General features: G+C 35.9%; 1 long non-coding RNA gene across 1 annotated transcript; it reads right to left on the reverse strand.

Annotated features, from left to right (window-relative positions):
• Positions 1–817: 817 nt before the first annotated feature.
• Positions 818–15,984, reverse strand: LOC132687591 (uncharacterized). Its single transcript, XR_014137361.1, has 3 exons — positions 15,778–15,984; positions 10,369–10,443; positions 818–1,351 (listed from the first exon to the last, which is right to left on the reverse strand). It is a non-coding gene; the product is annotated as an uncharacterized LOC132687591 (long non-coding RNA).
• Between the last annotated feature and the right edge of the window lie 107 nt (positions 15,985–16,091).

A 16,091-nucleotide genomic window follows, 5' to 3' on the forward strand; every position in this document is an offset into this window, starting at 1 on the left:
AAGAGGTTGTCACTTGTCTAGAGACATGGAATTTCTGGTGGCCTCTGGAAAAACAGTAGAAGACATGGCAATGTTTTCTGCTGTTCAGGAGACTTAGTGATTCACGGAGGAACATCAATTGGGACGAGTACCTGGCCAGTATGGGTTAGAATTCTTTTAACTAAGATATTCAAGTTAAGTTAATCTTGAAGAGCAAACCAGAATGTATCTATGGCCTGGGTTAAACAAGGATCTGCCTCAATTTTAACAGGAGCCTTCTTGAGCTTCATATTTATTGGGAATAGAAAATTGCTAGGAGATGGTTGCAGAAGGTGAGAGGGGCTCAAGGTATCATCAGAGATTCAAGCACAGGGAAGACAGTGTTAATCTGGGAAGAAACAATGACCTTTAGATTTGTGGGTCCCTGGCATATTGAGGTGAGCATTTCCATCTCCTTGGAATTTCAAAAGGAGAATCATGTATAGGTATCCTCAAAAACTGATGAAGAATGAGATGATCATGACTATAAGGAGGGGTTACTATTTTATTTACTCATCATTAGACAGATATCAAGAAGATCAGAGTTGACTTCATCTGGCTTCTTTTAGACTCTATTTAATACATATTTGAATACTAGTATCTCTTCCATTAATCTTGTCCCACTTCAACACATACCTCATTTTAGTGATGATTATAGGTTTGGGATACACATGGCCTGCATCTGAGCCTGGGTAATCCTATGATGGAGATTTGTACACTGAGCCAGGTGAAGCCATGGGGTCTTAGCAATAGTTCAGGGAAGGGGAAGTACTCTAGAAGGGGAAGGATGGCTCAAAGATCTCTGTGAACATTTAAGCCAGAGTCCTCTGGCTTATTCATTTTAATATATTGGATTTTGGGGGATTATTTCAACTGATGAAAAGTATCTGGAATTAAACACAGTAGAAAATCAGAGCTGTTGTGGAATTGTTTGTTGGTTTTAGACCTTGTCAGTTCAATCATACAATGTGACTATTATCTACTTTTTTCCTTTTAATTGATAAATCTGACCACTTGATTTGGAAATACTTGGGAAATGTGTGTAGCCACAGTGTGTGGATGCAGCCTGTAAAGATTACCTGAATGAGCTGAGTGAAAGGGAGGCTGGTGGTGGCATTTAAACTTGGTTTGCCTCTTGCCCATGATGGAATAACAAAAAGGCAAGACAGACGTACAGGTGCATCCTCTCTTTAAGCTTACATAGTAACATGCTCCCATAGCAGTTTACATTGAGAATTTACCCAGACTGTTGTTTTTTTTTTTTTCTTTCCTGAGTCCTGAATAAGGTTGGCTCAAGGCCTAGAAGCTCTGCAATTTTTCATGTTCTGGCAACCTAGGAAGAGAAGGTATTTTGCAACTTAGCTCAGTTGTTTCTTAATGTTTGGAGAGAAATATGTCTCTTGTAGCTTGTTTTTTAAAGCTGAAAAGAAACACACTTTCTCAATGTACAGAAATGCCTATTCCATATTCATACTAGATTTGCATTGGATTCCAAAAGCAATACAATGATTTTGTTCCCTGATAATTCTTCAAGCTCAAAAATTAGTGTGAGCCACACTCCCAATGGGATTCCAATGAAAATTGGATTTGCAATAACTAGGGGGAAACACAATAAAAGCTTCAGTGTAGAAAGGCAAGATTTATGCTCTCTATTTACCTTTATTTTATGTTCTGGGGAATAATCATCTCTGACATTTGTAAACTACCCTTCCTGCCACAGTCCTTCAGGTCTTCCTCATTCAAGAGCTGCTCTCCAAATGTCACTTCTTTACTCAAACATGCTATTATCCAGTGGTAGAAGGCCAAGGCCTTTAAATGGAAGGGAACAGTATGATGTGCTTAAAGAAAAACTGGAAAAACATCCCTCAGGGGAGGAAAGTCTGGGACTGTGAGTTCTTGTACATGTAAACTATCTTGCCAGCCTATACGGCTGGTTGGGACAGTATGCCTTGAAGTGCAACTTCAGTCCAGGTAAATTATTAAGTGTGCCTTTGTGTAATTTTAAGCCTTTGGGAACAGTCCCTTAAAGACCTACCTGGTTTAGGTAAACTTCAGTGTTGCTGGCAGGAGACCAGCAAACTGTAGTTCATAACAGGACAAGCATTTATTAAAATCATAACACTTTCTTGAACACAAAATCAGACATGGTAACTATTACTAGTAGTTCTGTTTTTGGAGCAGCTTTCCAAAGTGATGAATACAGATGACAACAACCATTATCCTAGCTTATTTGTGGCATCACACTGTCCTAGGAAACTACAGTTATGGAAATCAAGGGAATATTGCCTAATATTACTATTAATAAATTACACGCTAGAGCAGCAGTGGCAATAGCTCACCAAGTTGATGCAACAGAATATGTAAGTATTCAGATGATTCATATTCTATGGAACCCAATCTCACTTTTAAGTCATTTGTGATAAAAGATGTCCAATTATAATTTTGTCTTTCACATACTTTGAATATTACCAGTTTATATGTTGGCCAATCTATAATATTTCAAGTATATACATCTATCTGTCCATCTATCCATCTATCTATCTATATGGAAAAATGTTTCCCTTAAGTTGCTTTAACTGAACAACCAGAATAGAATTATCTACTTCTAGGTACTCATTTTTCACTCTATAGCTCCAAAGATGGCAAAACTATTCTGTTTTGCCTGTGGTTTCACTGTACGGAGAAAGAATCATTTTTCATCTTTCACTCATATTCTCATAGTTTTTTTTTAAGGAGAGAAAGTCATATTCTTTTTTTTTTCCTTTTGGAAAATGCATTCTTTAAGGATAGATTTTCTACAACTTCTTCAAAATATAAGATGTGGCTGTTTTTTTCTTCCCCTCAAAATTTCTAGTTAGTACCAGTCCAAATGTACAGCAAAATTTTATCTGTGGCTTAATAAGTAAATCCAAGCATCTTATGTTTGTTATACCTCAATGAGCACAAAAGTTGTTCATTAAAAAAGAAATTAAAAGTGTATTTATAGCATTAATATTGATCAAGTTCAATTAATCCTAATACATGTATTCAGAAAATAATATTTTTTAACTTAATTTGAACCAATTGTTCTTTAATTCTTTGAAGATGGTTTTAAAATCAGTGTTACTGTTTTAAAAATTCTGATTAATTGAGGGGTGCCTGGGTGGTTCAGTCAGTTAAGTGTCGGACTCTTGGTTTCAGTTCAGGTCTTGATCTCAGTGGGTTCGAGCCCCATGTTGGGCTCTGTGCTGACAGTGCAGAGCCTGCTTGGGATTCTCTCTCCCTCCCTCTCTCTCTGCTCTCCCTCTTCCCTCCCTGACTCATGCTAGCATGGTATGTGTTCTCTCTTGCACGCGCGCACACACACACACACACACACACACACACACTCTCTTTCAAAATAAATACATAAACTTAAAAAGAAATTCTGACTAATTGAGACAGGTCAAATTTCTCATATGGTTTTGCACTTTTCCACATTTGGGATTTGCAGAGGGATAAAACCAGTATTTCAATCAAATGCAATAGCTGTGCTTGTCAAATATTCCTTTTTGTTTCTTTCCAGTATTGAATTAACAGCATTTATGCAGCTTAAAACAAATATCTTATTCTGTAAGACAAGAAGAAGTCATCAGGCAAGTAATTAATGCTAGTTTTCTCTCTTACATCCTGTTGGAACATATACTTGATTCAATAACACTCCCACTGGAATACCTGTGGTATATTTGATAAAACATCAAATCTGTTCCAAGTGTCCCCCTCCACTGTGCTTTAAAGTTAAAAATAGAGTCTGAGATCATAGAATAGAAGCACAATAGTCAACCCAGATGATATTTATGGCCTTGTAATGAGGAGTTAACTTTAATATAAAGCATCCATTTGCAACTGATACTCCTCTGTGAAGAATGAATGGATGTATTCATGCCATTATTTGCTGTACAAATATAGTCAAGCACTTTAGATTCTATCTCTAAAGTACCAATAATGTCAAAAGTTCAAGAAAGATGAATGAGGCAGTTTCTGTTCTTAATGCATTAATGACAGAGTATGAGATAGAAATGTAAACATGTAATTAAATTCCAATATAACAATTTCCACATATGGTTAACATGTAATAAAAGTATCTGAGTTCATCCTCCAAATATTCAAAAGACAGATAAAATGTATGAAACAATTGTTTTCAAGACATTGGACTTAAACCTCACCATTTCAAAATTATACTGAATGTAAATGGTTTAAAAATCCCAATAAAAATTCAGGATTTTCAGTTTGAATAAAAAAGGAAGACCCAAAAAGAAATGTACTTTAAATATAATGATATAAGTTGAAAATAAAAGGATATAAAAAGGTATAGCATGCTAACATTAATGAAAATAAAGCTATGGTGACTTTTTAAGGTCACATGAATTTGATTGCAGAGAGGCAATATATTATTAGGTAAACAGAAGGTCACCTCATAATGTTAAAAAGGTCAATTCATCAAAAGGTCATCACAATCCCAAACATTTATATTCCCAAAAATAGAGCTTTAAAATATACATGCACCATAAAATAACTAGGAATAAATATAACCAAAGATGTAAAAAATCTATACACTGAAAACTATAGAAAGCTTATGAAAGAAATTGAAGAAGACACAAAAAAAAATGGAAAAAAATTCCATGCTCCTGGATAGGAATAAATATTGTTAAAATGTCGATACTACTCAAAGCAATCTACATATTCAATTCAATCCCTATCAAAATAACACCAGCATTCTTCACAGAGCTAGAACAAATAATCCTAAAATTTGTATGGAACCAGAAAAGACCCCGAATAGCCAAAGCAATCTTGAAAAAGAAAACCAAAGCAGGAGGCATCACAATCCCAGACTTCAAGCTGTAATCACCAAGTATGGTACTGGCACAAGAACAGACACTCAGATCAATGGAACAGAATAGAGAACCCAGAAATGGACCCACAAACAAATGGCCATCTAATCTGTGACAAAGCAGGAAAGAATATCCAATGGAATAAAGACAGTCTCTTCAGCAAGTGGTGCTGGGAAAACTGGACAGCAACATGAAGAAGAATGAACCTGGACCACTTTCTTACACCATACACAACAATAAACTCAAAATGGATTAAAGACATCAATGTAAGACAGGAAGCCATCAAAATCCTCAAGGAGAAAGCAGGCAAAAACCTCTTTGATCTTTGCTGCTGCAACTTCTTACTCAACACATCTCTGGAGGCAAGGAAAACAAAAGCAAAAATGAACTACTGGGACCTCATCAAAATAAAAAGCTTCTGCACAGCGAAAGAAACAATCAGCAAAACTAAAAGGCAACTGACAGCATGGGAGAATATATTTGCAGATGACATATCAGATAAAGGGTTAGTATCCAAAATCTACAAAGAACTTATCAAACTCAACACCCAAAAAACAAATAATCCAGTGAAGAAATGGGCAAAAGACATGAATAGACACTTCTCCAAAGAAGACATCCAGATGGCCAACCGACACATGAAAAAATGCTCAACATCACTCATCATCAGGGAAATACGAATCAAAACCACGATGGATACCACCTTACACCTGTCAGAATGCCTAATATTAACAACTTGGGCAACAACAGATGTTGGAGAGGATGCAGAGAAAGAGGATCTCTTTTGCATTGTTGGTGGGAATGCAAGCTGGTGGAGACACTCTGGAAAACAGTATGGAGATTCCTCTAAAAACTAAAAATAGAACTGCCCTATGACCCAGCAAGTGCACTACTAGGCATTTATCCAAGGGATAATGGTACGCTGCTTTGAAGGGACATATGCACCCCCATGTTTATAGCAACACTATCAACAATAGCCAAAGTATGAAAAGAGCCCAAATGTCCATCTATGGATGAATGGATAAAGAAGATGTGGTGTATATATATGCAATGGAGTATTACTCGCCAATCAAAAAGAATGAAATCTTGCCATTTGCAACTACGTGGATGGAACTTGAGGGTATTATGCTAAGTGAAATGAGAGAAAGACAAAAATCATATGACTTCACTCATATGAGGACTTTAAGAGACAAAACAGATGAACATAAGGGAAGGGAAACAAAAATAATATAAAAACAGGGAGGGAGACAACAGAAGAGACTCATAAATATGGAGAACAAACTGATGGTTATGGGAGGGGTTGTGGGAGGGGGGATGGGCTAAATGGGTAAGGGGCACTAAGAAATCTACTCCTGAAATCATTTTTGCACTATATGCTAACTAATTTGGATGCAAATTAAAAATAAAATAAAATAAATAAAATATACATGCAAACTTGATATAACTTAAAGAAGAAATAGATAAGCTACAATTGTAATTAGATACTTCAGTATTCCTACCTCAATAGTAGATAAAACAAGTAAAAAGAAAATCATTAAGTATATAAAGGACTTGAATAACACAACTGTGTTAGTTAAGATTCTTCAGAGAAATAGAACCAATGGAATGTCTATAAAAAGATACATAGAAAGAAACTTATTATGAGGGGTTGGCTCACATGATTATGGAGGCTGACAAGTCCCATGACCTACCATCTTCAAGATGGGAGCCCAGGAAAGCTGTTGGTTCAGTTTCAATCCAACCCAAAGGCCTGAGAATGAGGGAGCTAATGTTATATGTTCCAGTTTGAATCCAAAGGCCCAGAAAACAGAACTTCTGATGTCCAATGGCACAATTAGGTGCTCAAGCAGAGAGCATATTTGTCCCTCTTCCAACTTTTTTGTTCTTTTCAGGCCTTTGACAGATTGGATGATGCTCACCCATATTAATGATCTTTACTCAGTCCACTGATTTAAATGCTAACCTATTCTAGAACCCCTGTTATAGACACACTCAGAAATAATGTTTAACTAGCTTTCTAGGCATCTTTTAGCCCACTCAAGTTGATGCATAAAATTGTTCATCACAACAATGAACCAACCTGAGCTTATTGATATTTATAGAACACAGCACCTAACAATAGCAAAATACATATTTTTTTCAAGTGAACATGGGACATTTACCAGGAAAAAAATATTCAGGCATTAAAATAGATTTCACTCTTTAATATATATATATATATATATATATATATATATATATGTGTGTGTGTGTGTGTGTGTGTGTGTGTGTGTGTGTGTGTGTATATACACACACACACACACGTATATATATATATATATAGAGAGAGAGAGAGTCTCTGACAACAAGGGAACTAAATTAGAAAAAAAATAGGAAGATCTCTGAAAAGTTTCCAAATGTTTAGAAACTGAATATCATGCTTCTACATAACCCATATCCAAAAGAGAAGCAAAACAGATATTAACATTTTGTCCTGGATGCAAATGAAAACACAACAAATCAAAATTTTGGGATAAAACTGAAGCAATAGCTGGGGGGAAGTTTATACCATTAATGCCTATATTGGAAAACAAGAATCACATAAAGCCAATGACCTGAGCTCACCTTACAAAACTAATAAATTAAGAGCAAATTACTTACAGAATAAATGAAAAGAATGGATAAAAATCAGTATACTAAAAAACAGGAAAAATAGAGAAAGACATTAAAACCAAATGATCTTTTTTTGTTCTTTGAAAAGATTTTAAGAAATGGATAAATCTTTAACCTGCCTAATCAAAACAATGAAAGAAAGATACAAAATTGTCAGTGTTGGAATTGAAAAAGGTGACATTGGTACACATTCGACACATATTAATTTAGAAGAAACAAACAAATTCTTTGACTCCAGCTAGAAAACCTAATTGTGAAAGAAATGTTATAGGTCTAAATCAACCACAATAGTGTGATTTCTAGTGAAAAATCTTCCACACTGAAAATCCTTCATCCAGATGTATTCTCTGGTGAATTCTGGTGATTATTTAAGGAAGAAATACTGCCAATTCTACAAAAAAACCCAAAAAACAAAACAGCAGCAACAACAACAACAAAAACACACCTTTCCAAAAAATTGAACCAGAGAGAATACTTCTTATGTTTTCAGGCTAGTATTACCCTGATGAAAAAACTAGACAAAGATATTATAAGAAAACAAACCTTCAGACTGTAACAACAGACTGTAATTTATATATATATGTCTCTTGAGGCAAGGGAAATCAAAGCCAAAAAAAAAAAAAAAAACCTATTGGGACTACATTGAAATAGAAAGTTTCTGCACAGCTAATGAAACAAAAAACAAACAAACAAAAAACCTAAAAGGCAATCTACTGAATGGTTGGAGATATTTTCAAATGGCATATCTGATAAAAGGTTAGTATCCAAAATATATAAAGAACTGATACAACTCAACACCCAAAAGCCAAAATATTCCAATTTAAAAATGGGCAGAAGGAATAACCACGCATTTTTCCAAAGAATACAACAGTGGTCCAACAGACACATGAAAAGATGCTCAACGGTCATTTATCATCAGGGAAATGCACATTAAAATCACAATGAGATATCATCTTACCCCTGTCAGAATGGCTAAAATCAACAACACAAGAAACAACAAGTGTTGCCAAGGATATGGAGAAAGGGGATCCCTCTTGCACTGTTGGTGGAAATGCAAACTGGTGCAGCCACCCTGGAAAACAGTATGGAAGTTCCTCAAAAAGTTAAAAATAGAACTACCCTGAGATCCAGCAATTCCACTAGTACGTATTTTCCCAAAGTATACAAAAATACTAATTCAAAGGGATACATGCACCCCTTATCTTTAGAGCAGCATTATCTACAGTAGCTAAAATATGGAAACAGCCTGAATGTCCATCAATAGACGAATGGATAAAAAAGATATTATACACACACACACACACACACACGTATATCACACATACATACAATGTAATATTCAGCCATAAAAAAAGAATGGTATCTTGGCATTTGTAACAACGTGAATAGAGCTAGGGAGTATCTAGCTTCTAATAGAGCTAGCTAGCTTCTAGTAGAGCTAAGCAAAATAAGTTAGAGAAATCAAATATTATATGATTTCACTCACATGTGGAATTGAAGAAACAAATAAGCAAAGGGAAGAAAAGAGAGAAACAAGCCAAGAAACAGACTCTTAAGTATAGATGAAAAACTGATGGTTACCACAGGGGAGGTTGGTGAGGGGATGGGTGAAATAGATGATGGGGATTAAAGAGTACACTTATCATGATGAAAAATAAAATAATAAAAAAGAAAAAAAGAGAATAAACCTTATGACCAATATTCTTTATGACACAGATGCAGATATTCTTTTTTTTTTTTTAATTTTTTTAACGTTTATTTATCTTTGAGACAGAGAGAGACAGAGCATGAACAGGGGAGGGGCAGAGGGAGAGGGAGACACAGAATCCGAAACAGGCTCCAGGCTCTGAGCCATCAGCCCAGAGCCCGACGCGGGGCTGGAACTCACGGACCGCGAGATCATGACCTGAGCCGAAGTCGGCCGCCCAACCGACCAAGCCACCTAGGCGTCCCCAGATGCAGATATTCTAAAGAAAATTTTAGCATACTGGATTTGATAATATATAAAAATAATAATACAGTATGACCAAATGGGTCATTCAACTGTTTGAAGAGATAAATATCATATTGATTTTTAATATCCTTTATCAATAAGATTATACTTTTCATATATATATATATATATATATATATATATATATATAATATATATATACATACACACATATATATGTATATATACGTATATGTGTATATATACACATATGTGTATATATATATACACATATACGTATATATGTTGTTTGCATAATCCACTGCATTTCCCACCACCAGAGGAGCCCCTTGAAGTAGTAAACACCCAAGGCTTCTCTCCACTTTCAAGGTTGTGGAAAACAATTTTCATGGTGTCTTTCTTTCCATGTCAGTGCTAGTCCAGCCTTCCTGATGCTGATTCAGTCCTTAGGAAGTATGTCTCTTTTGTTGGAAATAGTCTTCCCAGGACCACATCTAAAGACTCATGAGTTTAGCATTTTTCTGATGAGTGCGTCCCAGGTTCATCCTCTGTAATTATTTTTTAGGAGATACAAGTTATTGTATTTAACCATTCATTACTCCCAAAAACTGACTCTGAACATCTTAACCTAACACATGTGACATTTATTAAACCTACTGAGACTTTGAGTCTTGAATTTTCCTGAAAGTACTGCAGATTAATGTCCTGGGCTTCTCGTCTTGTTAGACTATGCATTCTCATGGGTCATAAACTGGGATTTTGTTTCCAGGTACCTGAAACTTTATAAAACACAACTTTCTTTTAGCTTTGGCATGTTTGTCTCCAGTTTGTCTCAGTGCTTCATTGTGATCTTTTTCTCCCAGAAATCCTTATTTGTAGGTCATCACCTGTACTCACCATTATATCTGTCCTGAAATATTGTTTGTGGCTCTTCTGGTCCTGCCTTTTCTTTCTTTCTCTCTTATTCATCACCTGGAATGACATAATTACAACCAACATAAATAAGCTATTCCTGTGAATCAGAGGCACTCAGAAATGTCCTCTTTCTCCTTCTTCTTCACCTAAGTCTAATTCTTGAGGAAGTCAATTACAGAAAAAAGAAGGGCATAAAGTTGGGATTCCGTATTTAAGGGGCTCTAGTTTCTGGTAGTCCATAAGTAATCATTTTACAGTCATCATCCATTGTGTTCCACAAAGGAAATAGGCAGAGTTGGTAAGCACACACATCCACATATACACACACATCCACATTAATCACACATGTAATACATTGGGCAGCCAAGTATGTAAAGGAAAGGTCATAATATCTCATTCAACTGCTGCAATAAATACCAAACCCAATTTGTACATACCCTGTTATATCTGAACCCATCCAAATGTGGCCATTTTGGAGTCATACATCATAAAATACCCTTACTGTTATTTGGAAAGAAGCAGATCTTCTATTTTTCATAACTTTATATATTCCTTTAACATGTTTTCTTCAGCTAAGAAATTTAATTGCTATAAGGAGAGGTGGGAGTTTTTTTTTTTTTTTCCTCCAGTGCTAAACAACTAGACACTGACAGGGTGACTCATTAGCTGAATCCATTAATCTCAGCTGAATAGAAAGATCCAGATGGAATTGAGAGGAAACAGGCCATTCCTTTCCAAGAGTTAGCATAAGGAGTACTCATCTCAGGGTGGCAGATTTTATATTTAGTTTTGGCTAAGGAAGTATAGGTCACATTTTATATTTCTTTTGAGGATTACTAGAGAACACTTCAGAGACCATCCTCTTTTTTCTTAATTCCTAAGAATGTAAGAACAATGAAAATCTTGGAATCTGCAAAAAAAAAACCCAAACAAATATTTTCAAATTCTTTATATAAAAGGGTCAATAATTTACAGTGAACTAAGATTTAGCACATATATGCACACACATAAAACTTCTTTTCTTATGAAATATTTATATTCATATATTCTTAGGAAATATGAAATATTCCCTAGTGAAGTTCTCATGATAAAATTCTATAAGTTTTTTTTCTAGAGAGTAGAATCTCCCTTACTGTTAGTGTTTCTTCCTTCCTTAAAAAACAAGGGGTTTTGGGGGTGGCTCAGTTGGTTGAGCTTCTGACTTCAGCTCAGGTCATGATCTCACGGTTCATGAATTTGAGCCCTGCATTGGGCTCTGTGCTGACAGCTCAGAGCCTGGAGCCTGCTTCGGATTCTGTGTTTCTCTCTCTCTCTGTCCCTCCCCTGCTCATGCTCTGTCTCTCAAAAATAAATAAACATTTAAAAAACAAAACAAGGGGCGCCTGGGTGGCTCAGTCGGTTAAGCGGCCAACTTCGGCTCAGGTCATGATCTTGTGGTCCATGAGTTTGAGCCCCATGTCGGGCTCTCTGCTGACAGCTCAGAGCCTGGAGCCTGTTTCAGATTATGTGTCTCCCTCTCTCTGACCCTCCCCTGTTCATGCTCTGTCTCTCCCTGTCTCAAAATAAATAAAACATTAAAAAAAATTAAAAAAACAAAACAAAGGGTTATGGTAGGGTTAGTGTAAACAACACAAGGTTGGGTTTGATCCAATTTGTTTGAAAGTTTGAATGGTTGGTTTAATTCAGAATTGCAATTCTGAATGGAATAGGCAATTCACTTAATTTCTCTGAAATGTAGATCCCTTATCTGCAAATAAGGATAATAATAACAGCTGATTTGGTGTTATGAGAATTATAGTAGATTGTGTCTACTAGCTGCCTGGCCTTTGTGGTACATATCCAATGATGCCTGGCCCTTTATGTTTCCATCAGTGATGGAAGAGAGAATGAAGCCAAAAGACAGAGTCTTTAGATGAAGAACACTGAGTGAGAAGCAGGATCTTTGAAAATGTAATAAACCAGTTTTTATCCCTTAGGAGTAGTAAGAAAGGAAAGAGCTATTATAAAAGAGAATCAACTGTTGTATTGAGTAACTGAAATGGCTGACAGGAAGGGGGTGCATAAGCTATGTATGTCCTCAGATAGGAAGGAAATAGGAGCCTGGATTTCCTGTAGTAAAGATGATGGAGAACTCAAGGATCCCATTGCGATTTTCCTCTAAACCTGAGGCATTATGAGTGAGCCAGAGGAAAGTAGTCCTACCCTCCACCCTTCTTTTTTTCCACATTTGGTTCCTTCAGCTCTCAGGCAATTCTTTAGATAGTGATCCAGACATGGTTGGGTGGGCAGTGGAGGGTGCTCACAGGACAATTGTGATTGATAGCCTACTTCATGCTAACTCAGACCAATAGCATGTCCAGCAACACTTGAGTTCAGGTTAATGGAAGAAGTATGAGTTCAGTAGATAGTGGACAGTACCACTATGGAGGAAATAGTCAGAATCCGCTTGTAATAAATACACATAAAATATACTCAAAACCATGTCTTTGCCCTATACAATTCCAAAGCCACTGAGGTATTCTAAAACAACAAACTAGTTCACCAACTTCCACTATATAGACATAGCTGCCACGATCGTCTAAAACACACCTTGATTGAGCATGGAACCTGTTTAAAGCACCATTCTAGATTCTGAGAGGCAGCGAAAATAGAGGAGGCTTGATGGCTACTCAAAATATCTGGAAGACTAGATTTCACAACATAATTCAATCTTAGTTATTTCCCACACCTAGAAGAATGTTGTATATGTCATAGATGTTCATTAATACTTATAATGAAGTTGAATAGCCTCTTTATATTATTTGCTGCCAAATGGATGCTTTACTGTTTTCTCAACAAATGATTTTTATATCATAAAGGTTAAGACAAAGTACTGTGTCCTTATTTCCTTAGAGTTAAATGCATATTAGGTACTCAATAGAACCTCTTTGTTTGGCCCTGAGAAGATATATCCCTGGAGAACAGTACTATGGAAATGTGTATTGCTGATGATGACAAACAAGGGTATTATCTTTGCTTATATGAGAACTGGGTTCTAGAAATCTTGGACTTATTTTTTTTTTACCTCTCATCCATAGCTAAAGTTATTCTTGATGTGTTTTCTTATATGGCAAACATTGTCCTTGGAAAAAAAAAATCTTACAGAAGTTAGACCCCAAATGGCTTACTTGTCTTACAGGGCTATTTATATTTCGAAGGTTAACAGGAGTCATGAAAACATAAAGTGACCAGCTCACCACCAGCTCAGTTAATGATTTATGATATAATTAAATGATCCATAAGCACTGGAGATGAATGAGGAAAGTTGTCTTCCTAGGATCAAGTTCTTTAATACATGGGTTGAGTGTGAATGGAAGAGGAGCAAATTCCACATACCAAGAGAAAGAAGGATTGAATCAAGACTTGGAAGCACAGATGCACATGTGTATTATTGGGGCAGTAAGAACTTCTACCCATAATTGTAGAAACAACACCAGAATAATTTATAATCCTGATGGAATTCCTAGTCATTTCAGCCTTCCAATTCCTTATTCTCCTCTTCTTTCTCCCTTCAGAACTTGTTCAGTTTTCACCTCCTCCAGAATGACTCTGATGGATATAGGGACATAACTCTACTACCAAGTGACAATCCATGTAATTTTCATTGACTATCTAATATGAGCCAGACACTGGGCATGCAAAATAAGAGGAAATGCCCACTTTATAAGAACGTGCAATGTGCTGGGGAAATGAAAGTAAAGTGTCTTCAGCATATTAGATAAAACATGATAAAGATTGGTTTGCACTCAAAAAGAATGACGGAAGGTGTATATATCTGTATTTGTGGGGATGGTTGCAGAATACAGACCTTAAATCCACCATGGGGTTGATAAAAAGGTTCTGAGAGTAAAAGTAAGTACAAGTATTAGCCAGACCAAAGTAGGAGAGAGCAGTATTCCACACAGGAGAAGCTTGTGTACAGGCAATTAGGAAGAAAACTGAGGGTTGACTGGATGCCTTTTCTTCACTTTAACTTTTCAGATTAAATATTGGGTAGATACATATGAATATTTATAAAAACAAAGATAAGATAAAGGATAACAATATAGTGAACACTCATGTATCCTCTTCTCCGTTTAAAAATGGTCATGACTCATGAAGTCCATGATACTACTTCTCATTCCATTGCTTTCCACCCCCACTCAGGTAACATTGTCCTTATTTTTGCATTTATCAGATTCTTGATTTTCTTTATTATTTTTTCTTATTTTTTACCATATATTTATGCCTCTAAATAATACATGGTTTAGCTTTCCATGTGTTTGAAAATTTATGGGGTCATACTACATATATTCTGTGCCTTGTTGTTTCAGTTTGTGATTTACCTATTTGTTACATTGTATTAATATATAATAATAATAATAGTTTCCCATTTTAATATCCTACTTATTGACGTTGTGTCCACTATGAATATTCCCATACATTTTTCTTAGTGCATATATATGAGAGTTTTTCCTATGGTGCATGTGTAGGAGTAGAATTTGGATGTGAGGGTGTGTGCATGTCCAAGCGTACTAGAATGGGTAATCCCAAACTGTTTTCTAAATTGGTCTTATCAATTTACATCCCTACCAGTAGAATGTGAGATCTGCTGGTAGCAAATTCACACTTTTTGCTTGTCAAAAACTGTATTTATTATACCTCATTCTTGAAAGATACATTCACTGTGAACACAGCTCTACATTGACAGTTATTGCCTATTAGACAATGAATATTTTATTATACTGTGTTCCAGTTTTCATCGCTGCAGCTCAGAAAGCAGCTGCTATTCCAATAATTGTTCTCTGTAAGTAATCTGTATTTTTACTATGGCCATTTCTAGAGTCATCTGCTTGTTTCTGATAGTTAGTAATTAGCTAAATAGGTGTGTGGTTTTCCTGAAGCTATTGATGCCTAACTGTTAATAGTTCTAGAAAACTTTATTTTTGTTTTTATTTTTTAGTGTTTTATTTATTCTTGTGGGAGAGAGAGAGAGAGAGAGAGAGAGAGAACAAGCGGGGAGGGGCAGAGAGAGAGGGAGACACAGAATCTGAAGCAGGCTCCCGGCTCTGAGCTGTCAGCACAGATCCCGATGTGGGGACCAAACCCACAAAGCGTGAGATCATGACCTGAGCCGAAATCAGACACTTAACTGACTGAGCCACCCAGGCACCCCAGTTCTAGAAAACTTTTTGTCATTATCTCCTAAAATACAGCTTCTACTCATCCCTCATCTATTCTTATTCTAGAATCAGATTAGGTGTATTATGGATATTCTCACTTTGTCTCATAACCTCTTTCTCATACTTCGCATCTCTTTTAGCTACATTTTAGATAACTGCATCAGTTATTTCTTCAATCATGTCTACTTACCTTTAAGCCTGCCGTTATAGATTTTTCAAAACTTCTAATACTATACTTTCTATTTTCAGAAGACATATTTGGCTTTTTTTCCAAATAAGTCTCGCATTTTGTATTTTCTTACATTTTAAATTTCCCTTTTAATGTATTAACATATTTATTTTCTATTCAGTGTCTCATAATTCCACAGTTAAAGTATTTGGACATCTGATTCTATGATCTGTTGTTTCTGTCTGGTCCTGTTCAGGATGCCTTCTTGTGTGTTTGGTGACTTTTGCCTATGATGTCATAATCTAAAAACTATATTTTAATTATTTGAGGCTATA

The sequence above is a fragment of the Panthera onca genome, chromosome A3 (genome assembly GCF_046562875.1).
Source record: "Panthera onca isolate mPanOnc1 chromosome A3, mPanOnc1 haplotype 2, whole genome shotgun sequence".
Taxonomy (NCBI): domain Eukaryota; kingdom Metazoa; phylum Chordata; class Mammalia; order Carnivora; family Felidae; genus Panthera; species Panthera onca.